Source organism: Gavialis gangeticus, unplaced genomic scaffold (genome assembly GCF_001723915.1).
Source record: "Gavialis gangeticus isolate Ggan-Ray unplaced genomic scaffold, GavGan_comp1, whole genome shotgun sequence".
NCBI lineage: Eukaryota > Metazoa > Chordata > Crocodylia > Gavialidae > Gavialis > Gavialis gangeticus.
Genome location: NW_017729026.1, coordinates 9,944,246 through 9,970,102, shown reverse-complemented (window position 1 = coordinate 9,970,102; position 25,857 = coordinate 9,944,246).

The following is a 25,857-nucleotide window of genomic DNA, read 5'->3' as shown; positions in this document are numbered from 1 at the left end:
GGGCTGGGGAGTGAGAAGCCCTATTCTGCAACTCTTACTCAACTATACAACTAGCTCTTTCTTACATGACCAGTCCCCTTGGAATCAATGAGACATAGCGTTTACAGGCATAAGAGCTGCTTGTATAAATAAAGGGTGTCAGTCTGGTCCTTAAATAGAGGAGAAAGACAATATATGGTGTGGGAATTAAGTACAGAAATATCATTTACAGTTTAAATGATATATGTCCATCTCCTCATCAAATATTGAATTAATTTGAGAAGTGAGAAAAAATTCCCACCTTTACAATGAAATCCAAGAAATTTCTATACAGAACATTAAAAATAAAACAACCTTATTGCACAAATTTATCTTAGTGATAAATGCCTGCCTTGATTAATGCTCTCATTTCAAGTCTTAATTCTTTATCTTTTCTTTAAATGAAGAAATGTATAAATATGTAACTCTATCATGGAGGTTTTGCTCTTTCATTTTTTGTGCCTGGGTTTAAAACAAACAAACAAAAAAGAAAATCACACACGCACGCACACACACACACACACACACACACACACACACACACTTTTTAAAATGAGCAGCACTGTGCTTTGAAATTTGGGGTTGAGGGCTAAAAGGAACAGAATATTATTAATGACCAGGAACAGGAAGCTCCAAATCCAGTAAGCTGCTTTGTAATTTAAGTTGCAGGTCTCAATGCCTGTAATGTTAGTAATGGGTAGTTTTAGAAGCCTGGGATGATACAAGACCAGTGTGGGAAGGAGGAAAAGTGACCTCCAAATGTAGGATTGTTTGGCTTAATGAAAGACAGTTGAGAAGTTAATTGTACCCACACTTATTTTTTTTTATGAACACAGGTAATATAATCCTGTGACATCTTTAGATGAAACTAACTCTGACTTCCTGTTAGACTTGGCACTCAGGGTTGCTATTGTGCAAAATTCACGGGAGATGTAAATTCTATGGAGGCAGCAAGGAGTCTTTGCTTGCTGTTTTGGCATTCACCTAAAGACCTGCGATTAGGTCTTTTCACTCAAATCCACATATGCTTTTCCTATGAACATTCTTATAAGGGGGTAATATTTCTAAGACCACTACTAGATACATTTTTCTCTGTTGACACTCAGTAGAGCAGTCTCATAGCTTGGAGTATAATCTCACTTAATTAGGCTTCCAAAAGTAGAAAGTCATTTTCTTTAAGGAATTAGTGTCTACTCTATTCATTAAAATCCAGAGGTGACATCCTCCCATTAGAATTTACTATTTTCTCCAGAACTAATACTATTGATATCAATTCCATTAGGACAAGGACCTTAAAGACCTGCCTGTGAAAGATCACAGAGGGAAACACTAGAGATTACTTCCATCATTAGCCCAGCTTGTCTCACAGTATCATCTGGAATTTTTTAACAAGATCAAATCTTTAATTAACTTCAAAAAGTGTTTGGTGTCTGTTTCTCAGGTATGTATATATGGCAGGGTGAGAGTCTTCATTGTTTTGCTTGCTGAACTGTCAAAACATCAATTAGAAAGGAAAATGCTTCCTTAATACCTACCCTGACAATAGGAAAGAAATTAGTACTAATTATAAATATATATTATACAATTTTCTTCCCGGAACTATTTTTTCCTAGATATATGTTGGATGTGAAATGGCTTCTCCAGACTTAATGGACAAAGTGAAGTTTTGGGTATCAATGTCGTTCTATTCAAGCTGGTGGTCTTAATTCAAATGAACGATACATTGGCTTCTCTCATTGTATCCCAGCTCTTATAACTTCAGCAACAGAAAAGGTATCCAGAGCTGAGTTACAGTGGCATAAGATACTTGCAACCTCAGCTCTCATAAGTGCTGACTTTGTTCTTTGCTGGTGGCTGCTTGCAGATGTAAAAAAAAAAGGCGTAAAATGGTGCCGAGCTCCGCACACGCTCAGAAGAGGTTGCATATTATTTCAGTCCAGCTCTGCAGTGTCTGTAAAGATCAGGTGGTTAGTGGGGCTTTAGTGGGGCTTTTTTGGCACATTCATCTAATATTTGATTGAATCAGCTTGAACTAAAAGCACCAAAAAGCCCCGCTGTAGTGCCTGATCTTTTCAGATGCTGCAAAGCCAGGTTAAAGTAACGTGCTTCTTCTGGTAAAGAGCATTTTTTTTCTTTAAAGGTCTGCAAGCATAGCTCCATGAAAGATGAGCATCTGCTAATTTTTTTCCTTGGGTGCTTGAGCCCCAGAGCACCTATAGAGTCAGCGCCTGCGTTACCTCTGCTGAGGGATTTTGTCCTGCTGCTGGGGGAAGCATTGCCAGGGCAGATAGAAGATGAGTTGATTCAACAGATTAATGACAGCCTTCATCTGCAGGGCTCCCGGAGAGTACTAGCTATAGTTTAAAACTGATTTCATTCAAGCCTGAGGAGGACATCACTGGAAACACAGTTTTCCTTTTTCCCAAGAGTGAATCCTCCAGCTATCCTAGAGTAGAAAAATAGGTATAATTTGTAACCAGCTGCACTAGTGACAGCAAATCAGACCCAGTGATTTCAATGGAAAATACCTTAATCTGTGACTCATTTAATCTATTGCTAAAACCATAGTACGAGTTATGACTATCTTTGCACCTCAATACCCAACAAAGACCAGACTTACATTGTGCTAGGCCCTGTAATAAACTCATAGTAAGAAACAGATCCTACCTCAATGAGGTTACAATCCAAAATCATAAATCTAAAGCAGACACTTGAAACAGGGAGTGGAATAACAGAAGTGGAAATTAACCCCACTTTATATATGGGGCCCTGAGGGCAGCCTCCGGCAAAAACAAAGATTGATCTAAATCTCCCAAGGCCCAATGCCTTCACTCCCTTTCCTCTCTAGACTGCTAATAAAACTCAATAATCTGGGATAACGCACAGAGTTTGAAAATTAATTTTCCTGCCTGAATGCTACTTTGTTACAGCTGTGTTGCCACTGCCTACCTATTGTTGTTGTATAATCTACCTAGTGTTTTGTGCTGAGAGTGGTAACAGGCATCTCTGTGTCCCAGCATTTATTTGTTTGTTTCTTTTATTCAATCTATATGCCACCTTCCCAACAAAGGCTCAGAGTGGCTTACATAAGAGTAAGAATATCTTTTAAAACAGTATGAACAAGAATGAGGTGAGCTGTAATAAAACTAAAGCTGCAGTGAAACAAAGTAATCTTTTGTTGCTTTTTGACTGCTTAGAGTCACTTCATAATAAATACTTTGGAGAAACCAGAGATTCATGTGAATGGCTTTAATAAAATATGTAATGAAGTGTGCATTGCTTCCTGGATTTCTTAGGCTGGGTTCCATCTCTTTTATATCTATATATTACAATTATTAATCTCAGCCACGAAACAAACAAACTTTCCATTGACTTCATTGGGAACTTGAAAGGACCTTAAATTAGTTTCTTTTCTGATTAGTGAATACAGAAAAGGCCACTGACATCTTCTCCCAGGAAACCAAAAATACCATTTCTGCCTCTCCCTTGGGGTCTGAAATTAAAATTCACATAACACCATACATCATGTCTATACACAATTTAAATTCTGAATATCCATGATTATGAAGGATGGAAGTAGCTGTCCACAGTATATGCTATTACAGAGCCTGTTTACTAGGGATTGGGAAGTTGTTTTGCATTGAACAAAGAACAACCAGGGGCTAATACTGACAGGCTAAATGCAGATAGTCAAAAAGCCCAAGGCTGAATCAATTCAGCCTTTGCAGGTTAGTCTAAGCTGCAGAGGTTGAACTGGAAAGCAAGTTAACAGACATTCACTTTTAATTCAGGAAATGCAGGCACATCCCTTCAGTGGCTCAAGCCAGAAGCTGTGGGTGCCAGAGTACACCTCCCAGCCTGCCAGCTCCAAGGCTCCACCCCCTCCCCACTGGAATGGGCATGGCCAAGCCCCAGCCCAAGGCTAGCTGGAGGGTCTGCCTGGGTGGGTAGAGGGGCAGGGGACAGCACCTGCCAGGCTGAGGAGGGAGTGGTTGTGTAGTGGTATTAATTTCATAAAAGCTTGAACAAGAGAAATTCTTTCTGTGAAGCAAGCATGTGTTGAACAGAATGGAACAACCCTGTGGAGTCCTGCTGGCTGTGATCGTGGACTGCAGATCCCAGAGGCACCTGGAAGCAGAAAAAGGAAGTGATGAGCAATCCTGCAAAGTCCTGCTGCTGTGGGTCTGAACTACAAATCCCAGAGACCTCAGGGGCAGCAGGAACAGGAGGTGATCCCTATGCTGGGATGCTGGGCGACTATGATTTAACTTGCACTAGGAAGGGGTCTGGGGCAGAAGTTTCATAAAGTGGTTTGACCTAAATCAGTTAAGACTGATACTACATTCAACCAGGTTAATCTTAAACCAGTTTCATACATTTTGAAACTGGTTTATGTGCACTGAGCTCTGTTTTGTTACAGGTTTAAACCAGTTTCTGAAGACTTAAACTGGTTTATGTGTAACTTCTGTCCCTAGCCATGAGGGGAGAAGACACAGCACAGTAACCTTCCCACGCACTAAGGCTAAGTACAGACAGTCAAAAAACCTGAGGTTGAATTGATTCAGTCTTTGTATGTTAGTCTAAACTGCAGAGATTAAACTGATTACCAACTGAACCAGAATTTCCTTTTTGCAGCCACATACCTGCAGTGACTCAGGCCTGAAGCCAGGGGGCGCTAGAACACAGCTTTCTGGCACATAGCCAGCAGGGGCTGTGTTTTCCCTTCTTTTTCCTGCTGCCCCTGAGGTCTCTGGGATTTGCAGTCCAGAATCACAACAGCAGGACACTTCAGGGCTGCTCATCACTTCCTTTTCCTGATTCCAGGTGCCTCTGGGATTTGTAGTCTACAGTGGCAGGCACCAGTAAGTTTAGCAGGGCAGCTGTGTAGTCAGGGTAATGGGGATTTAACTGCCCCCCCACCTCCCTGGCCCCAGACCCCAGCCAGGGTTTGCTTGGGGGGCAGGGGTAGTCCCTGCCTCTCCTTTCCCACCCCGCAACCCTTCTTTGATAGAGCAGACAGCCCAGCCCAGGGCTGCAAAGCATGCTGGGGGACTGTGATTTAACTTAAACCAGGAAGTCTGAAGCAGAAATTTCATAAACGGGTTTGACCCAAATCAGTTAAGTCTGATACTTAAACTTACTATACATTTTGCAAGAGGGAGCACTACCCTGAGTGTCTTATTTTGTAGCATGGGTCCACTCTACTTTTGCTATATAGCAAAGTCAGTTTACTATGCAGTAAATGTGTCCATCCCCTGAAACATTGCATACATATATACAAGTTTCTAATTGTCTTTCTATAGCATCATTTGGGCACTGAAAGAGACCCTGAGTACATCCTTCAGTGTCCATTCTCCAGTATCACAGAAAGTATATGCAGCTCATTTCTTTATCAGTGGTATAGTATAGTGTAGGTTCTTAGGAATCAGGGATAGTACTCATTTTATTATTACACTGGAGAGGTTTATAGTAATTCTTCTTCACAGCTTTGATCTGAACATCAAATTCTGAACTTCATGTGATATTAATTATATTAATATTTATTGAGTCCATCACAGTTTTTGCTTTTAGAAGGTTGTGATTTTATATAAAAAACAAATAAACAACATGTCAATGATTCATCTAGATTCCTAGACAGCTGCCTACCGTACTAGTCACTTGCTTTTGTAACCAAACTACTGATGGCTTTCTAGACTGCCTAGAAGCATCACTGTTGCATACCTACAAATCAAAACAGCTATTAAGCATCAGCATTTCCTAGCACATAATATAAGCTTTCTACCATTGGTGTGTTCCCCATGTTTTTTTTTCTTGAAGGGGCAGCAACAAAATTGCAGCCTTTCCATTTTGAGTGACTGTGACTAAGTCTGTTGAGTGTGAGTATTTGCCTTATCAGTGATGGTCACTTGGTAGCAGACAGGCAATCCCACATCAGTTCCCAGACAGGAAAAAGTGGCCCCAGAGGGAAAGAAAGAGCAGGTCTCTGCTTAAATGGATCTGACAGCTTTGCTTAAGGAAAGATGTTTATCCCTGCTTATGGATATGTCCTTTTCCCAAGTATGATTCCCGAGTTACTTTTTACTGTATGTCTGACTACCAGGGTAGGAGGACTTTACTTACATGCTGTTTAAAGCAATGGGGAGAGGTGAGAAACAAATTAAGGCAACTTATTTGCAAAAAGTTTGATTCCTGTAATATTTCCAGCATTTCCATTATTCTTGGTAATGTCTAACAGCTCAATGGTAGGAGCCTTTCCAATTAATTCAGTGGAAACAAGATCACACCCTAATTTGCACATGTATACCTGTAAATATATATTATTTAAAAAAAACCTCACCCAATTAATTTCTCCAATCCTTTAGTAAAAAAAAATGACGTTAATTCAAAGTAAATTGCTCTCCTGTTTTTCTTATTCATAATGTTGCATTTTGGGGGGGGTGGGTAGCAGGATTTTCTTTTCCCTGTCAAATATAATTTAGGCCTTATTTAAATATGACCTATATTCAAATAAGAAAAAAATATGGATTTTTTTATTTTTTTTGTTTTCAGCATGTAACGTCTCTGATGTAAGTGAATGAACTTTCAGCCAGAGTTTAATTTTAAAGAGGATATGTGGTATCTTTCTTGAACATTTTCTTAATCGGCTAGATTTGTCCTGACTTTCAACTCTAGATAAGAAAATAGGATATCCCATGATGAGGATTTACTGTACAGTAGAATTTTGTGCCAGCAAGAAATGGCTCCCAGTATCTTAGTTATTAAAGTTACATTTATTGGTGATTACATCTATTTCCTGCATAAAATGAGGTTTCAACAAACAATAAGTTAAGAGTAGTCAAATAAATGACATGCCTTTGGAAATGTTAAAGAAGTGCATATTTTCAAAGACTTGAGCATTTGGATGAGTTGAGTAAAATGTGTGCAAGAGCTTATGTTTAATTCCTGACAAAGAGTAAGACAGCACAAGTCTCTTGCATGCACAAAAATATTACCCCAATTTCTGAGAGGTCAGGAAAAACTTAAACTGGAGGGGACTTCATGCTGTATTACTTTTTTGGGTAAAATCTACAGTCCCAAGATAAAACAAGCTTCTTTCATCAGTACATTTACTCACTTGTCTCCCAGTCACCGTATGCACCTGAGGAGGACACTTCAGGAGGACCTGTAGAAACAGAAGGTAATTCCAAAGCCGGTGTGTCTGTTGTCCCCTTTTTATGCATCAGTGAACATGTGAAGAGTCCTCTCTTGGCAAAGGCTGGGGCAGCAAAGGGGAAGGAATGGTTCAGCAAAGAATATAGTATCATTTGGTTTATCCCATAATGAATCAGGTTTGGTTCACATTGACAAATTCAGGAGTGAATCCAAATTACAGGAAGCAATAGACAGTTTTGGATCCAGGGCTATGATTTGGATAAGAAAAAAGAAAAAAATCAGATGGGGGGAGGGGGTGGGAATACAGACTTCAGAATCCATAGAAAATGCCTGGACCTATGAATTAATGTTCGTGAAGCATTCAGGTACTTTAGCCTTGAATGCTATAGAAATGCTAGGCCCATTTTGTATTCAGAGCCAGCATGTAGCATGAGTCTCAGGGATCACAGCAGCCACGATCTCCAGGGTTCAGGGGTTTCACGCTGGGCATAGTGCACCCCTCTGGCTGGGAGCCCACAGCTGATGGGGCTCCCAGCCACAGGGGAGACCCTACTACATGTGCTAACTAAGATGGCTAGCAATCAACTATAAAGTTAGTATGCATTTTCAAAGTCTAACTGTATAGCTGGTTGGAGTTTTTACTGCGTAATAGCTACTTTGCACGTGTAGCTGGTCTTGAGGTAATTGTGCAGTTAACCAGTTAATTGTACCTGTAATGTGTAAAGGGGACTTCAGTTACTTACTAAAAGGATAGATCTTTTTTTCTTCATTCTGCCTTTCAAAAGCAATCCATATCATATTCTGGGGTGCATTGCATGTGAGAAAATAAAGTACTGAATAGCTACTCACTAAGTGAGGACTGTCCATCTTGTACACCAAATGCTCAACAAGCTGCCTCATATCATCAGCATGGGCTATCTGTCACTTTTAATGTCCTCCCTATCCCTATCCAACTTTTCATTCCTCATTCACCACTAAGATCAACTTCTTTTCAAGCAGCCCATGGTGCTAACCCCATCACCCACCTGTTAGATTTTCAACAAGCTCTTTTGTGCTTTCTGCCATGCTGTCATCTCATGCTTAGGGGCCAAAATAACTTATACAGCTCATTGTTTTCATTCAAAGTGCTCCTAGAAAGCCCTCCCCATTTTTGTGAATCCTACAGTGTGACAAGGGTTAATCTTTTGGTGTGCTGACCCCTCTTCTTATCCCAGTGATGAAAGTTGCCTCATTGTTTCCTTGTGCTCCCTAACTATCTGTATGCAGCTGTTTTATAATTAAGATTATAAGATGTCTTATAACTAAACAGTAAAATCTTTGGGGATGGGTCACCTGTGTCCAGACAGTGCATAGCTCAATGGGATCTTAGTCTATGACTGGTGTTCCTAGGTAATAATGATGAAGAGTTAAGTAGAGATGCTGTAGTGAAAAATAATAGTACGTGATTGAGTATCATAATGCATATGAACAAGGAGATCAGATTAAGGCTGCACATGTAAATGCCTCAGACATTACTCTAGTGTTGTAGCTAGGATAGTGTGATAATGCTTAGGTTAAAAACCAAAATTAATATTAATAAGTGGATAAAACTGCTAAATAAGGTTATTCCAGATTTACATAAGTGCAACTAGGATCAGTTCTTAAAACAGAATAAGACTTTTTATCCTCAGTCTAAGTAACTCCTTTAATAGCTTCTGTAATTTTTGCCGGTGTTTTTACTGAAGTTTTCACTGTAAATAGTTGTCAATGTGTCATGAACCTGACATGACTTATTTTAAAATACACTGCCTAATGCCAATTCAAAGAAATTTGGTCAATAGACAATTATTAATACCTACACCCATCTGTATAGTACCACACAGAAACATTCATTTTACAGAATCAGCTAGACTAAATTGATCTCTATTGAAAAGAAAAGAACTATGCTAAATGACAGAACTGATTTTTAAAAAGGGTCCATTTCAGTGTTTTTTTCCACCCACAGTCAAAAACATATGGAGTCTGCTGAGAACATACTGTTTTCAGTGTCACAGAAGGCCTGATTCAGAGCATATTGAAGTCAATGAACAGTGCAGTAAACAGAAATTGAGCAGTATCACTTAAATAATTTGACATCCCTCCAGTGGTGCTCTCTATGTTCTAGGTTTAGATGTCTGCCACAGGAGCAGAGCTATTCTTGGCATTTGTGTACAATTAGTAAACATGGTTATTCAGACCCTATTGTATTAATGTTGTTCTTTCATCTTATATTTATTCTATAAAAAGCAAAAAACACAAGGTCCCTGCCAAGTAAGAGAACATTGTGAAACAGTCACAGTGATTACAAATGCAAAAGCCATAATAGTATAATGAGTATTAAGAGTTCATTAGATAAATACAGACAATGCTAAAAAAAATTTCAATATATACTCAAGAAAGGCATACTCTTTGATCAAGAAAGAAACAATTACTGGCCTGCAGTTCATTGTTGGAAACAAGTACAAAACCTGTCAACAAGGGAAAGATAATCTATTCAACTGTGAGACACCACACCTCCATCAGTTAGTGTAGATGTTTATTAATATCCAGCCAAATCCCAAGGACCTTACTCAGTTTTTACTGTGGTAAAGTAAAAATGATGTCACCAGGAAACTGACTGAAGGATTGTGCCTAGCGTGGTTATAAACAAGAATCCGTCACATCATTGTGTAAATTAGCAAGCATTTGCACAGGTTCAAATCAGGACAGAGTTTGGCCTATTTTTTTCCTCTATGATAAAAAATACAATTAAAAATCCCAAAGAAGCATATGATTTGCAGACAGTACGAACTGTCTTTCCTTCCCCTCCACTCCAGCATTTTCTACCTGAATTACCCTTAATATCTGAAATGTTTCCCTTCAGATTCAGAAAAACCTTAAAACAGTTATGCAAACAGATGAACCTGGTATGTAGCTCTACAGGTCACCAAAGCTGGATTCTGGAAAACCAGGAAAGATTCTGGACAACCCCAGCTGCACCCAAAATTCAAATCTAGGACCTTGCAAAGAATTTCAGCTGGACTGAGACTGTTCCCCGGGAACAAGGAAAGGGATTGGAAGGACCCAACCAACCTAAGGGTTTTGGCCACAGGTTACAAATAGAGCTGTGCAAATAAATCATGCCACATTTACCTGAGGAATTTTGCCAACTTTTTGTTGGTATAATATTTGTGAGCAGTTTGATATTTCTCATGTTTATTCTCTGTGAAAGAGGCTATGCAGCTCATTAAATCTTTGCATGCAAATACAACCATCCCAACTGAAATAAACATAAGAACAAAGTGCCATACTTGGTCAGACCAATGGTCCATCTAGCCTAGTAGTCTATTTCTGACAGTGGCAGAAGTGGATGCTATAGAGAGAGTGCATGAAGCTGGATATCTCTAAAGTAATCTATCCCCTATTCCATATCCTTCCTGGCATCCATCATTTATTGGGTTAGCGATGCCAGAGGAAACATCTCCAACCATTCTGTTCAATAGCCATTAAAAGTCTATCATCCATGAATGTATCCAGTCCCTTTTCAAACCCAGCTATACTATCTGCCTCCACCACTTCCTGTGGCAATAAATTCCACAAGTTAACTACATGTTGCACAGAAAAAGTACCTTTTTTGTTAGTTTTAAACCTACTAGTTAGATTAGTAGTTAGGCACTAGTAGTTAGTAGTTAGTCACCTACTAATCTAAGTGGGTGTCCCTTAGCTTTAGTATGGCATATTTAAATTCATTAACCTGGAACCCAATAGGCATCTTTCCCTAGTTTCTGAATGTCATAAACTTTAGCTCCAGAACAACAGAAAGGTGAGAGACAGCCTTTGAGGCTTTTAAAGCAGTGCACCATGGACCATTAGACTTCATCAATATCCCTTCCCACTGAGAATATGGCAGATCAGGTTTCTGGTGCAAGTAATGGAAAGACTCCCATTAGTTTTAATAGGCTCTACAGCAGAAATCCAAGTATGCTGCCAATAGGGCAGTGTTTCTGTTCTCCATGAACCTGGAACTTGGAGTCCCCTAGTTCACTTCCAAATTTTAGGGCTCCAGCAAGGATGTATAAAGAGCTAGAGCCATGCCAGTGAGCCAACTGGAAACATTTTATATAAGACAGTAAACTATATTAAATTGGGTGTCCTGCTTTAAAGGCTTCAGCTATAGAGGCAGACTAGTGACAATGAGTCTAGCCAGTTTTACATGAGTGATAGGGAATATTGCAATTATGTTGGTCTGTGAGAAATCAGGGGTTGGTGAGAAAGAGTGAAGTGATGTAATCCTACTGGACTCGTGAAAAGGCTGCAAGGACTTCCTATAATCCTTCAGCATGGCTTAGTCTCATTGCTCCTTGACTTGCAGTGTACAACTGCCTGGGCACACAGCTCATTAAGGAGCTATGTGTAACACAAACAAACCCCACTCCAACGGCATGTTTATCTCATGGCACAGAATGCCATATACCCTCAGATCAAAGACTGTGGGAACAGATGCTGTTAGCAGAGCAGCAGCTGCACTTGGATCCTGCCCACACCCTTCCTGTTTTCAGTGGCCTAACCTGGGACTATTATGTTCCCAACAGGGCAATGATTACCCCTCCTCCGTTCCCTCCTTCCCAGCCCTGACTGCCATTCTCTGGGAAGGGTGTAGTGACAAGTGCCTTGCGTCTGCTTTTAGTTTCTCATTGTTTCTTCCATAGGGTGCAGATAGTGGGGCTACACACTCCTTGGCTGGTGCTCTGATAAGGCTCCGAAAATTGTTCTTATTTATTATACAGAAGCTTGTTTGAAAGAAAGAACTATTCCCAAAATAGCAAAATAAGGTTGGGGGTACTTTGAATTTTTTTATTCTTTAAAGAAAGAGTCTTTGCTTTCCCAGAAAACCACAAATCAATGGGCCAGATTCTGTTTTCCATTAAACCTAAAGAAACTTTAATGGAGTTAGTAGAGTTACCATACATTTATACCAGTATAATAGAGATCAGATTCTGGCTCACTGCTTGAAAACATCTCTCTTCACGTTCCCACAGTTCAGTCAACTAGATCATTTATGACAAGATTGGCCTAAGCACTAACTATACAGAGAACGGTCCTGCAGTAGCGGGGAAAGTGAGTAATGGAAAGACACCCTTTAACATAAAGGGAGTTAAATCAGATCCTCGATGGTCTCTGGTGACAGAATTGGTTGAAATATGAATCTCATTACAATGAGCTCTACCTGTTAGTGCTCTACCTAGGATACCATTTCAAGGTTGCAAAGGCAGTAGATCTGATTCTTCTCACACTCATATCAGCAATAATTAGAAGGCTGACTAAGCTAATCGGCAGAACCAAAATCAGAACCAGGCTCAGAAGTTAGCTCTTTATTTTTGTCTTTGTAAGGGAAGGACAAGAGTCCTCCTGCCAGGGATGCTTCAGCATTATCTGGGATAAGACTGAATTTCTGTTCTAGGCAGGGGTGTTTGTTGTACCAGTGTTGGTATAGGGACATAGGCAGAGAAGGTTCTTTGCGTGAATCTGATATCTTTTATTAGACCAACTTAAATAGTTGGAAAAAATACAACCAATTTTCTTAGCAAGCTTTTGGATTTAAAAACCCTTTGTCAGACTGAGGAAGCCTCTGCAGGTACACGCCGACTAACAAAAGGTCTAATAAAACATATCAGATTCACCCAAAGAACCTTGTCTGTTTGTTTGCTAGACAGGGACATTCCCATTCATCCTTCAAAACTACTTACTTTGAAGGAGTCAACATTTTCAAATATCTCCTTAGCAAATACAAAAGGTTACTGATTACAGTTTATAGTTTACTCTTGCATTGAGTTTCACAACAAAACTGGCACTATTAAGCTGATAAAGGACAGAGCTGATAAGACATAGGAGACAAGAGAAAGTAACTGATACGAGTCAGTATCAGATCCTCACCTGACTTAACTTCTCAAGCAGGGCTTTCATATATTATGAAAAAGTAATAAATGCTGAGGTGGTAAACTTCAGGGCTTGGAGAAGACTGTGAGAGACTTCAGAGGGATCTAACCAAGCTGGGTGAATGGGGAGCAACATGGGAAAGGAGTGTGTGTATTCCTGAGTGTCTGTAAAAGGACTGTTGATACATAAAAGGGCATCCACATTGGAAACAATGGAATAACGTATCTGAATATCTCATACAAAGGGTTGGGTTCAAAAGAAATCACACACAAAAAATATGATCCATTTTTTCTTCCAGATAACTCAATTAACATATACGTGTGGAAGGGAGCTATCAAAAACCAAATAAAATGCTAACTTACAAAGGAGTGGAATGGAAACACTATGCCAAAAACTGTAATTTCATTGTGTAAGATCCCTGATGCACATTATCTGGAATACATTCAGTGCTGTAGCCACGAAGTTTGGTGCCCTAGGCAATGTGAGCAGCAGCAGCCCGTCCTCACCCCACGCACATATCTGTGGGCCCTCCCTCCATCCCCATGCCCCCGCCAAACAAGCTGCTCATGGCTCCATCCCAAGCCCCGGCTGGGGAGCGCCTATTGGTGCCCCTTCACTTTGGTGTCTGGGGTGGTCGCCCTGCCCGCCCTTCCCCCACCACTGAATACATTGCATCCATTCTGGTGATTCTACATCAGACCAAGTAGATATCAGAGGAGCTTTAAAAAATTGAGCAAAGATATCAGAAGGCTAGAAAGACTTCCTTTGAAGGAAAGACAGAAAGGAGTTAGATTATTTTGCTTTGTGAGGAGGCAAATAAGAGTGTTAGGAAATGGTCAAACAAAATACTGAAACATTAAAAAAGTAGACTGAGCATTTTTATTCACCCTCATCTTTCAAGGGAAAGTTAATATTCAGTGAAGTTGAAGGACAATGACTTTAAAAGCTTTTAAAAGACTTATGCTTTGCCCTTCAAACACAGTGTATAATTAGCATTTACTAATATAGTAAACACAGTGTATAATTAGCAGTGAAACTCATTGCCACAGGACATAATATAGGCCTTGAGGTACTACCATTCAGAAAAAGAACTGAGTCAGACTAAATAAGGAATATATTTAGAGGGATCTAAAGCCTCATGTTTTATGTCATAGGACAGACACTCATTGATGATGATCAAGAAAGACACTTCCATCATGGACATATTACACCACAATATTCACGATGGTTGTTTCATTTTGAAACATGCAATACCTACCAAGAAACTGAGCTAAATGACTGGTTCACATAGACAAATGATCTGATCCAGTACATCTTTTATTATGTTCCTTTATGTATGCCTTTTATTATGTTCCAAAATTTGGCTTGAATCTACACACCTACAGATCAACGTCTATTTATTTTCCATAAAAGATGTGCTAGAAATACTAGTGTCTGACATTTCAAACAACCTCAAAGGAAGAATTGGTACGTGAACCCTCCCTTGAAGGTTTTTGGTCTTGTAAGCTTTTCCTTGGCTTTTTTGTTATCTTCCATGTAAGCTTATTTGTTTTCCCAGTTGTGTCCCCCTATCAGCTCATTTGTGTGAATAAAGTTGTCATTTCCCGTTTCCTCTGTCTCTTTTATTTCCTCTCTCACCATCATTTCACCCTGTGACAACTGTGGAAGCTGTTTTCCCCTCTAATCATAGTTGCTTCATGCAAACTGCAGCTATGCAAGTGTCAAAGAAGAGGAAGGCAGGTCTGTCTGATGTTGTGTCCTGCTAACTTTCATGCACAGCGGTATCACATTCTAAAGCTAGCGCTGTGTCATGGAGGTGAACTTGCAAGAGTGTGACTTTCTTTCAGAGGTCAAAATAGGGGAGAATTTAGTTACAGCAGGAAATGAGTATGTTGTATCCTTTGGCTTGCAAGAAAAGCAACTATTCACAGGATTTAGGGCTACATGGAACTATTGCAATCCTCTAATCCAGGGGTCAGCAATATTTTTGGGCAGAGTGCCAACAACACCCACAAGCTTGACTTTTAAGATGTTGGTGTGCCAAGGGCAGATAGTGGGGGAGCCATGAGGGGCCCAATCCTTGTTGTGATAGTACAGCCCTGGCCCCTTCCCTGCTGTCTGCCCTGAGGCATGTGTGCCAAGCAAAATGCCTTCATATGTCATACTCTGGCACCCGTGCCAGGGGTTGTCTACCCCTGCTCTAATCTGACATTCTGCATAACATTGATCACAGAATTTTACCCCATCAAGACTAGAACTTACTGTTAAACATACAGAGCTGAATTGTTGCTCCCCTGTTAAAAATAATAGATAGCATTAAGAAGGAAGGGAAGATCTTTTTTCTCACTTCCAGGTTCATATCAATATTGAAAAGCAACCTATTAGGTCCTACATTTGAGAGGGAATGCAAAGTCATTCAGACTTTCCCTCCAATGATCAAACCTCCAGCATGCAAAGACTGGAACAATGGTTCTGCGTTTAAAATACAGGAATGGGGGTTTTGGACGTTGGCTATCATCACTAGCTTTGTGTTGTAGCTGTCATTTCCTTGTCATGGCCGTACCTAGAAATTGACGTTTAAATCCCAATTAAATATTTTCAATCTATCTCCCTATGCTGAAATATACTGAGGTGCCCAAAAACTCTGCATTACTTCTGATGCATTTTTAATTGTGGATGACATTTAATAAATTGTAAATAAAATATAAAAGCAAAGGAGATAAAGAAGTTTCATTTTGCTTTGAGCACTACACAGGGACGAGTCTCTTAAAAAATATTAACATTTTCTAAGAAATACTGCCAAATATTTTATATTTCATTTAGGTGCTGCATTCTCGGAAACTAAAATGCAATACAATAATTTGTGTCAATTTGTGCCAAGAACCACAGCATTTCTATCAGATGAATTGGTGTTAGGGCAGGAAGCTCAAAAGACTGAGTAGAAATTTGAAGCAAACTTCATTGACGCAGAGTGAGTAAAGAGGATTACAAATTACAACCATCTACCTCAGAGGACATAATAGGACTCTCCCGCAACTCTCATTCTGCTTATCTAGCATCTTGACCCCAGTCTGCACTTTCTGATCAGTGTGCCTGAGACTGCTGGAGACTTATCTGTTGCAGCAGGAATTTGTCCTGTGCTTCTTGTACCCATCTTACCAGCCACTTGCGAACTGGATTATGGGACTAACACTTCAACACTCACAAGTGGAAACCTGAGAGCAGTTCATGGTCTCCATCACAGGGAGGTGTAACAGAGTCAAGTGGGAGGTCAAGCAGAACTAGCTAGGTGAGGTGCCACAGACTTCATGACTCTTCCTGGCTTAAACAAAGCTAATTGTGTCAGTGCAACCAGAAAGGTTTTTAAAATGAAGAATGACTGTTTAATAACTAATTACTTAATTGAACATAACTGATCACTTTCTCTTCTCTTTCATTTCTCTCCAGTTCTAACTCTCAGCTGAGGGTTTTCATCCACTTTGCAACAATAAAATAAAATAAAATAAAATAAAATAAAGACTGAATAATCCTGATTTACTATCTTGTTTATTGCCTGTACACCAGTATAGTAAACAGCGGAGGCATAATAGTCAGGGTTTGCTCTCTAAGCAGCAGCAGGAGTTGGACTTGCTGCAGTGGCTGTTACAGTTGGGCCAGCAAGGGCAGCAGCCACCATTCCTGCACCCTCTCTAGGGGGCAATTGGGGTGGTGCCCGGGTCTCCCACTGTTCATTATGTTAGTGGTAGAGACAGTACTTGCTTGCTAAATTTTCTCCACACATTGCACCATGCTGTGCCCCATCTTAATCCAATTGCCAGTCAGACCACTACAAGTAAAATAGCATAGGCCAAGCATCTCTGCAGCACTGGAAGTTCCAGAAAGGGAGATGAGGGTAGAGCAGAGACCTGGGTAGAAAACCTATTTAATTTATTTATTGATGCTTTCTCCAGTAATTGCCTGTGTTTACAAAGGTCTATGACTGCTTTTATCATACTACCTCTGGTAAAAGTGCTGATGTTTAGGCACTAGCATTTCTAGTCATGGGTGATTTTTACAATATCCTGATAAACCTACACATTGTAACTTGTATGTGAACACTATGGGCACAGGCAGAAATGCAGTTTCTCGGTTTAAATCATGGCACTTCACAGTATCTGAGCAGATCCAGGGAGGAAGGCTGGGTCTCTGCAGCCTCTGACCCCTAGCTCCATGCACCACCCACCTGCTCTGCATCCTGTGTCTGGATGGGAGGGGAGAGAAAGCAGGGGAAGGAGCTCATTTTGGAGGTGCCCCAGCTACGCTGGAATGGGGGGCAAGGTGGCTTGGAGCCCCCCCCCCACCTTGAGGGGGTGGGACTTCAAGCCACCTGCCCACCCTCCATCACCAGATGGGCAGCCTCCAGAATGAGCTCCCTATGCTCTATCCCCCCATCTAAAAACAGCATGGGCAACGGGGCTGGGCGGCTTCAGCTGAGCTCTGCTCCTGGTGCACACGGATAGAAATGAATAAAGGCACTCCCTTTTGGAGTGCCTTCATCTAAAGCCTCATGCAATAAGGGTTCAGATTGTCATGGGATCACACTTCTTTAAAGCAGTCTGAAGCCATGCTCTTGTGCTTGGTTGTGACTATAGACAGCTTTCTAGGGCCAGATCAGACCAAAATTGTCATATCTGTCTGAGCCCTATGGAAATCTTATCTATATATTTAATTAAAATTTATTTTATAGTTCAGTTCTTTTTTGGTCTCAATTCATAGTAACTTCCATTACCTTTCAAGCCAATTCTTTTGAAAGCTCGTTTGCTAAACTGTTTTCTTCACACCATGCAAATGCAACAGAAATAGAATAGCAGATATAATTTTAGAAGAAACTGGGACTTAGATTTAAAGATAAAGTTGGAGAAGCCAAATCAAAATCAGATTTCTTCCAGAGCCAGTACATCATTTATAAAATCCCTTTCAGGTGAGCATACTACCATTATTTAGGTATTTAACTTCATTTGAGCACCTTCACTCAAGAAATAGGTAGATCTCTAGGGCTGTATTGTGGGGAGAGGCGGGGAGGAGGAGGATGGTGGTACAGTTGAACTCCTCTGATTCCTGCTCCACCCAAACTTTAAAACCAACTGCTTAGGAGAGGCAAAAGCATTTCTAGTCAAGCACCATCAGGGGAGTCAATTGACTCCATGGATCATTATAATCTACCTTACACCTACTTATTTCTCTTCACTCCACAAATGTTAACAACCCTCTTTTCCTTTTTAATGGTCTCAATGTGCCACTATTCAAGTTATCCTTTCTTCTGCAATTTTACTCTCTGTTAGCCATTACCAGGAATGGCTGTTTCATAGCCCTACAGACTTCTTTTTAGCTCTACCTAAAAATCTTAATTCAGGTAAACATTAATTCTGGTGTGGAAATGACTGAGAGTGAAGTACTTTTAAGATATTCATGAAGGCTAGATTTTGTTTTATGAATCAGAATGAGATGCATATTTAACTATAATGAATACAGGACTAATGAAAGAATATATTTTGACTATTTTTGCCTTGTTTGTTGTGTTTTCTAAAATTAATATATAATCTATCAAATTAGTGCGCATTCCAATAAAGTTATATTTATTTTTTCTTTCATCTTAAGATTGCTAGGTCCCTAGCATGTTAGTAAAGCATTTCGTTTCTCTTTAACTAAAGAAAAATATGTTGTGTTACATGTGGTGATATGCCACATCATCTGCACCCCCTTTGCCCCTTTTATAACATCCTAGATCTGCCCATGCAGAGCTCTGTGTTCTTTATTGATTAGTGCACTACTGTCATGTGCTACACCTGAAGAGAAGAGCAGCCTAAAAAGAGTATGGGCACTAGACTCACAGGCTAGGGACAAACATTACACATAAACTGGTTTAAGTGATCAGAAACTGGTTTAAACCTGTAACAGAACAGACATTCAGTGCACGTAAATGTTCAGTGCATATAAACTAGTCTGAAAACGGACGAAACCAGTTTGAGATAAACCTGGTTGAATGTAGTATCACTTAACCGATTTGGGTCAAACTGGTTTATGCAATGTCTGTCCCAAACACCTTGCTGGTTTAAGTTAAACCAGACTCCCCCAGCATCCTGGCATGCTCTCTGGGCTGGGCAGGGCTCCACAGCAGAGCTGGCCCCTCCCCTCTGCTCTTTGGCTGGAGTTCAGCAGAGACTGCAGGCATCTGCTTGGCTTCCCCCTGCTCCCCCCTCCCCTCCCCGCTCCCTGCTAAGCTGGGATTCCCCGGTCCCCTGTACCTTACGAAGACACTAGCATTAGCTAGTAGACCACATGCTGGATACAGTCCATGCTGTGGCAGCGGGGCAAAGGCAGAATCAACAGGTAGCTGGTAACATCCCTCTATTGTTTTCTTAATGGGGTGATAAACACTGAGTAAGGGGTGATAAATACTGTGTTATCAATTCCCTGCTGGCCTGGTCAGAAGTGGGGGAATCCCTCCCTAATCAGAACATCCTGCTGGAGTCTGGTCATGCCCCCCTCAGCTCAGCACTGTGGAAGGGAAGGGAGAGCTGCTCTAGCACCCCCTGGCTTCTAACCTGAGCCACTGCAGGCATGTACCTGCGTTTCTGGGATGTCTGCAAAGTTACAAACTGATTCAGCCTAGCCAGGTTAGATTAACCTGCAAAGATTGAATCTATTCAGGCTCAGGCTTTTTGAATGTCTGGCCCTAGCCACAAAGGGGTGTTATGTGTTGCAATGACAAGTGTCACAGCACCTAACTTTTAAGCATGCTGCTTTTAGAGGAGTTCACAACATCCAAGTTAGGCACTCAGACTCCACTGAAAAAGGCATGAGAAGAATTACAGTCTGTCTACTCTGATATTTAAAATCATCCCTGAAGATTGCCCTCACTCAACCTGGCCACACAAGCTACTCCTTCATGCTTATATATCTTATCTCAAAGCCTATACATTATGCTTCCTGTCCCGCAAGCAAAGCCCTTGTACAAATCAACCTGAACATTTGCTATGTTTTTCTATGCTTGCCTATAACTATGGATAATAGAGATAGGAAGTAGGACACCAGAGGACTGGAAGTCAGGCCCAGGAAGTTGTACAGTTGCTGCTGATGGATTTCCTGGGTTTTCAGCCATTAGTACATGCTGGAATTCTGAATGCCTTGCAGGAAGGGATAGGCTTAACCACAAATCCTGAAGTTCAGCAGAGCCTCATAAATCTAACTCCATTCCTGACAGAATTCAGGCTAAGTGTTTTCAATGAATGCAGACTTGAGGCCAGCCCTAAGGCTAACTCCTAAGTAGCAGCATAGACATGGTACCCTAACCAACATTTACGGAAGGCATCAAACTCATTAGAGAGCCACTTAGTGCCAAAGAGAAGGAGTTGACATAATTTTTTAGGGCTAGATGGTCAAGGGTAACTAGATACTCAATTCCCATCAAAATCAATGACAGGCATTGAAATACCTGTGTGAATCTGGCCCTTAGAAAGAGAAGAGAGAAGACCTATGAGCTAGAGACTGATGGATCATTCAGTCCTCTCACTAACTTAAGCATATAGTGGAATCCAGTACAGAAGCAAGCACTTTAGCTGCCTGACAAGAGTGTGCAGTGAAGTCTTGGCAAGAACATTCAACAATCATTTCTGTAACTCTGAAATGAATTTGTCTCGGACTCCAATCAAATGGGAAAGCATCAAAATTCTTTTAGTATTATATCTTCTCTTTTGAGGTTGGGATTGGAATGAGTAATCATTTGTTTTCAGCTGCAACAATCTCCTCTCTCTCCACAAAAAGCAAAGACCCAAACCCAATTTTAGTAAATTGCAGCTTTAATTAGTCTTTTACTATCATTACAGAGAGTCCACCATGGATGAGCACAACCTTTTCAAATGGTGCAAAAAAATCATGCCATTGCTTTTATGTGGTCATATTCTAATTCAGAGAAAACACAAGGGGTGAATATAGTATAAGGAAACAAAATTGTTTAAGAGAGCAGAATAGAAGATAACCATCCTCCGTCTAAGATATAAAATTAATTGGATAAAAAAGCCTTTTGTCCAGGATTTCTACAGATCCATAGTTATCTACTTTTCTTTCCTCTGCTTTCTGTTTTCCCAATTTATTGTAAGTAGTGATTAGTCCAAAGTCAGATATGAGGATTCTGCCACATTTCCTTTTCAAGCCTTCTCTGTTGTTTTGCATAAAATATTGCAGAGGGTTGATTTTTCCCTGCATGTATTTATTTTCTTACTGTTTAACTTAAGCTTTGCTATTATTCATAACTTACCTGCCTCTGGCTCTTCAGAGCCTAACTTTTATTTTAGGCAGGTTCAGTTGAGGAGTTCTCTTCCACAGTCCAATCAGATTTGATCTTTGGGCTAATTGGCAGCAGGTTGAACACATTTCTTAATAATGGCAGAGAGACCTTTCCAGTATTTAATACTCTTCTGTGATCAAAGAATTCTTTAAATCCTTGAAGAGTTAATCATAGTAAAAAAAAAGAGTGGGGGGGCAGAGACAGGAGACAGCCCCGCAGATCACTACTACTGAGCATTTGCTTTAGGCTGGTAATTGACACATGGCTTTCTAAATTACAGTGTTCTGAATAAAATAAAATATCAAAGCCATGTGTCTGCTTGTGGGTGCCACATTCTTTAGGATCACAGTTCCTGTCCTTATGCACGAATGTCACAAAATCTGTTCAGTTGCAGCCCACTTGAATTATGTGGCAAAATTGTGAAACTGTGAGGATGGAAACTTTCTAAAATCAGAAAGAAAGAAGAAAAAGGACCGGTGAAGATCCTAAAGCCAGCTCTAGACTATCCAATACAATCCCTTTAAGTCTATAAGAGTCTATGGGGTCTTTGAAATCCTTTATCAGAGGAACCGTAAAATCTACCACCATTTTGGATTTATTCAAGAGGCAAGTCTCAGTAGCCATTTTAAAACATTTGTTTTCAATTCAAAACACATAGTTGAGTACAGGCCATGCTAGAGTATGTGCTTTAATCCATTTTTCCTCACTCCCTCGCAGACCGTGTCTTTTATACAAATATGTGCTTTTTACTTGGAAACATTTTTTTTTTATAATAACTGTTGTGACTTGATATTTCTCAAAAATGAATCTGAAACTAAGGTGACAGAGTTACTTCCAAAATATTTTTAAAAAATATTTTTTGATGAGAGACTAAACAATTTAGGATTGGTAGCAACATACATATTTCTTCATCTCTAAGTTCAAATTCAGTCCACTAGAGAAAGGCAAAGTTTGTTTCTTATTTCTCTTCTAAGGAGCTCAGTCCCAGTAATCACTTATAAGTCATAGGCTTGTTGTTCAGCAGGAGGGTTGAAATGCAGCTAAGGGAGCATCTCATCATCCTATCCTCCCTGCCCCCTTCTCCCCATCCCCTATCTGCTTTTAAAGAGGACTTATCTTATAATAGAAGTATTTATTATAAGGACTATCTTATAATAAAAGGATCTTATAATAAAAGTATTTTAAAGCAGCTCTTCTTTTCCTCAAGATACCTGGCAAATGTGATTTTAGTTATGCAAGCAATAGTCGGCTACATTTTTCTGCACTGTCATCCACTCATGAGAAGAACATGGCACCTTCACTTCAAATATTTACAGTAAAGCGAAGAAATGGATTTCAAATGTAAATGTGAGAGATTTTTACATCTACACATCTATTATTATGTTAATCATTAGCTAGATTTGCTAATCTGGCAGTATTTAATTAAACTGGAAAAAGGAAATGAATGGCAATGCCCTGTTATCATGTTATTCTCTAATGATAATGACAGGCTGTCTATGATAGACACATTATGTCTATGGTGATGAAGACTATAAAAAAGGAGATGGATGGGCTTGTGTTGTAAATAAAAGCATCTGCTCAATCTGTGTGCGCCTGGCATGTGCTTGAAAATAGACTGTAAGTCTGATCTGCAGCAAACCGAAAGCGGAGGCAGCTTCTTGTTACCTGCTGCTTCTCCAGCAAGTGCTTCCTGTTTATGAAGCCAGAGCTCGCTATTAATTTTTCACTAAACCCCTCTTTTGAAGCGTCCCATGACAGTGCATGTGAGGGGCAGCAGGAAGCAGCATGGGGAGGGGGCAATATTGCTGCAGGTTGGGGTTTTTTTGCTTTGCTTGCTCTTGCAAATCTTTTTACTCTGTTTTTTTTTCCTTTAGGCATACATTCCAGCACTACAGATGAGTGCAGAAATAATAGGGGTGAAAACACAGCCAGGAATGAGTAACATGCAGCCATATGCATGAAACAGAAAACATCCTCTTTGAATAGGTGATAATTAGAAAGGCTGCTGTATTGCCGTGTACACAAACAAAGCACATCCCCTTTGGGAATTTGCTGTTTCCTCTGATGTAAAAGCTTTTTTTTTTTTTGGTGGAGGGCAGATTTTTAACTGCTAGCTGGCCTATTTTTAAACAAAGCTTCTGTCCAGGCTAACGGCTGCTTCCAGTTACAGGCATATGAGCACTGTCCAAATGGGTCTAACTGGAATTTTATAGAATGTGACTGGTGTTTGATTAGAAAGCGTTGATAACTTATCAGCCTGCAGTGTTATTTGACTAAAGCCAATTAAAGCTCTCTTGGAAATAAGATAGCATCTCCCCATCTTAGGCAAAAACATACTAACTGATGACCTCTTAACCAAAGCTGATGACTGACAAGCTGAGTCTACCATATGCAACTGACTTGTTCTTTCATTAAAAGGGACCCCCCCATCTACTGCGGAGGTCACTATGCTCCTGACCTGTTGAATACAGTAGAGTTACACAGCTATCTCTTAACACTGGAAGAAATCCAGGACTTTCCAGTTTGACCATAATACTATCAAACATATCTCAAGAAAAGCCAAGTGCCACAATATAAGTAATAGAGCAACATTTTGTGTGGGCAGTTTGGGATATGCAGTTTAATATATAGTGAATGAATACTTTCCAGGCTAGAGAGAGAGAAAGAGAGAAAAGAAACAAGCAAGCAAGCAAACAACCTATTATAGCACATTCTTTGCTGCTTTGCCAGGGCAGACACACAATGCATCACTGAATATTATAAAAGGAAAGGAGTATGTACAAAATTTCCTCCATTGCCTTCGTTTAAAAATAGAGCATATTTTTAGGAGCCTTTCAATGTGTACTGGGTGAGTAAAGAATTATAATTAGTTTCAGAACCAAACTCCCAATCCCACCCCACAGTTTGGGGAGTCTGGTGAAAACTGCTCCTATCCAGATGATTCTTGTTAGCGTTCTGGGCTAAATGACGGCAAAAATACCACAACAACACTTACTGCGCCAAGGAACTTATATGTAAATTAGACTAAGCATGATCTTAGAAAGCTGCAGTTTACTTGCTGGTTAACAATTCATTCAAATTCCATGCGATTGTAAGGAAAAAGAAGCTATGTGAATTCAACGTGTTGCTTATTACATGTTGCCGATATTAACATAGAAGTGAGGGGCTAAGGCCAAATGTGCTAGCCTCAACCTAACCTCTATATTTGCCGCTACTGTCATTGGAAGGCACAATCCCTGTGTTTTACACAGAAAAGAATGGAAACATATAGGAGATGACGAAAGAACAGATAATGCTGGCATTACTGACATAATGAAGGGGACAAAGCAAGATAATACATGTGCTGAAATATTCAGCATTTTGGCTGTTACTCATTATTTGCCTAAAATAAATGGTGAAAAATGAGGTAGCTTATTGAAAAAAATGAGGTCCTATTTATTTGCAAATTCAGCCTCTGGTAGCTGCATTATAAAGTGACTAGGGCACTTCTAAGAATAGATGTAAGAGGTAATATTATTTTCTGCTTTTTCTGTTCAAACCAACTGATAGATTTGAAAATATGTTTCAATTCTTTTTTTTTATTTGCCCAAGATTTATAAGCTTAACTTACAAAAGAGACTTACTTAAACCCAATTTTCTGTAGGTTTCAGATGCTACTTACATACATTTTTTTATTCCTGAGTGCATATGAGGAAATAAACTAATAACCCAGTCTGTGGTCCTGCCTTAATGCCCACAAGGCCAGAGTTCTTCATTGGGAGTTGAGGTCACTCAACATCTCAGCAGAAATATCAATCCTTTTGCCAGCCTTTTTCTCCCTCTCTCCCCAGAGGTATCAATGGGTGGGTGCATATGTCAGCATACATCATAAAATGAGTCAGTTTTTATATTCTTCGATATCATTTACACCCTAGAATTTAAGGTCACTACAGAGTGCCAAATCTCTCCATCTTTATTCAGATCCTGGCTAGGTAAAATATGACAATGTTCTGAGGTCCTATTTCTATCCACCAAAAGGCTTCAGCACTTGCTGCCTGCCTTTGACATGTGCTTAGTTCCACTGAAGTCAACACATGCTAGAGTGAATTGGGCACAATCCCTTGCTACTTAGATATATCTCTTATTAACTGTAGGAGAATTGTGCCCAATTAAGGTTCAAAGATCAGACTGTAACCCCGTTCAGTGAACTACATAAGGGAGTGAGAGCACAAGATGCTCTTTACTCCATTAAATCCAGAACCAGTGGTATCAGCCTGGAGAAGTAGTATAGCCTGTGCAGGGATGATACAATCCTCACCCATGCCACATAGTAGAATGGGAAGTACCTTTACTCCACCCTCAAATACACTGGCTAATATATTTATACCAGCACCCTGAAAAAACTATGCCTGATACAGTATAAATCTGCCACACTTTCTACCCTTCAG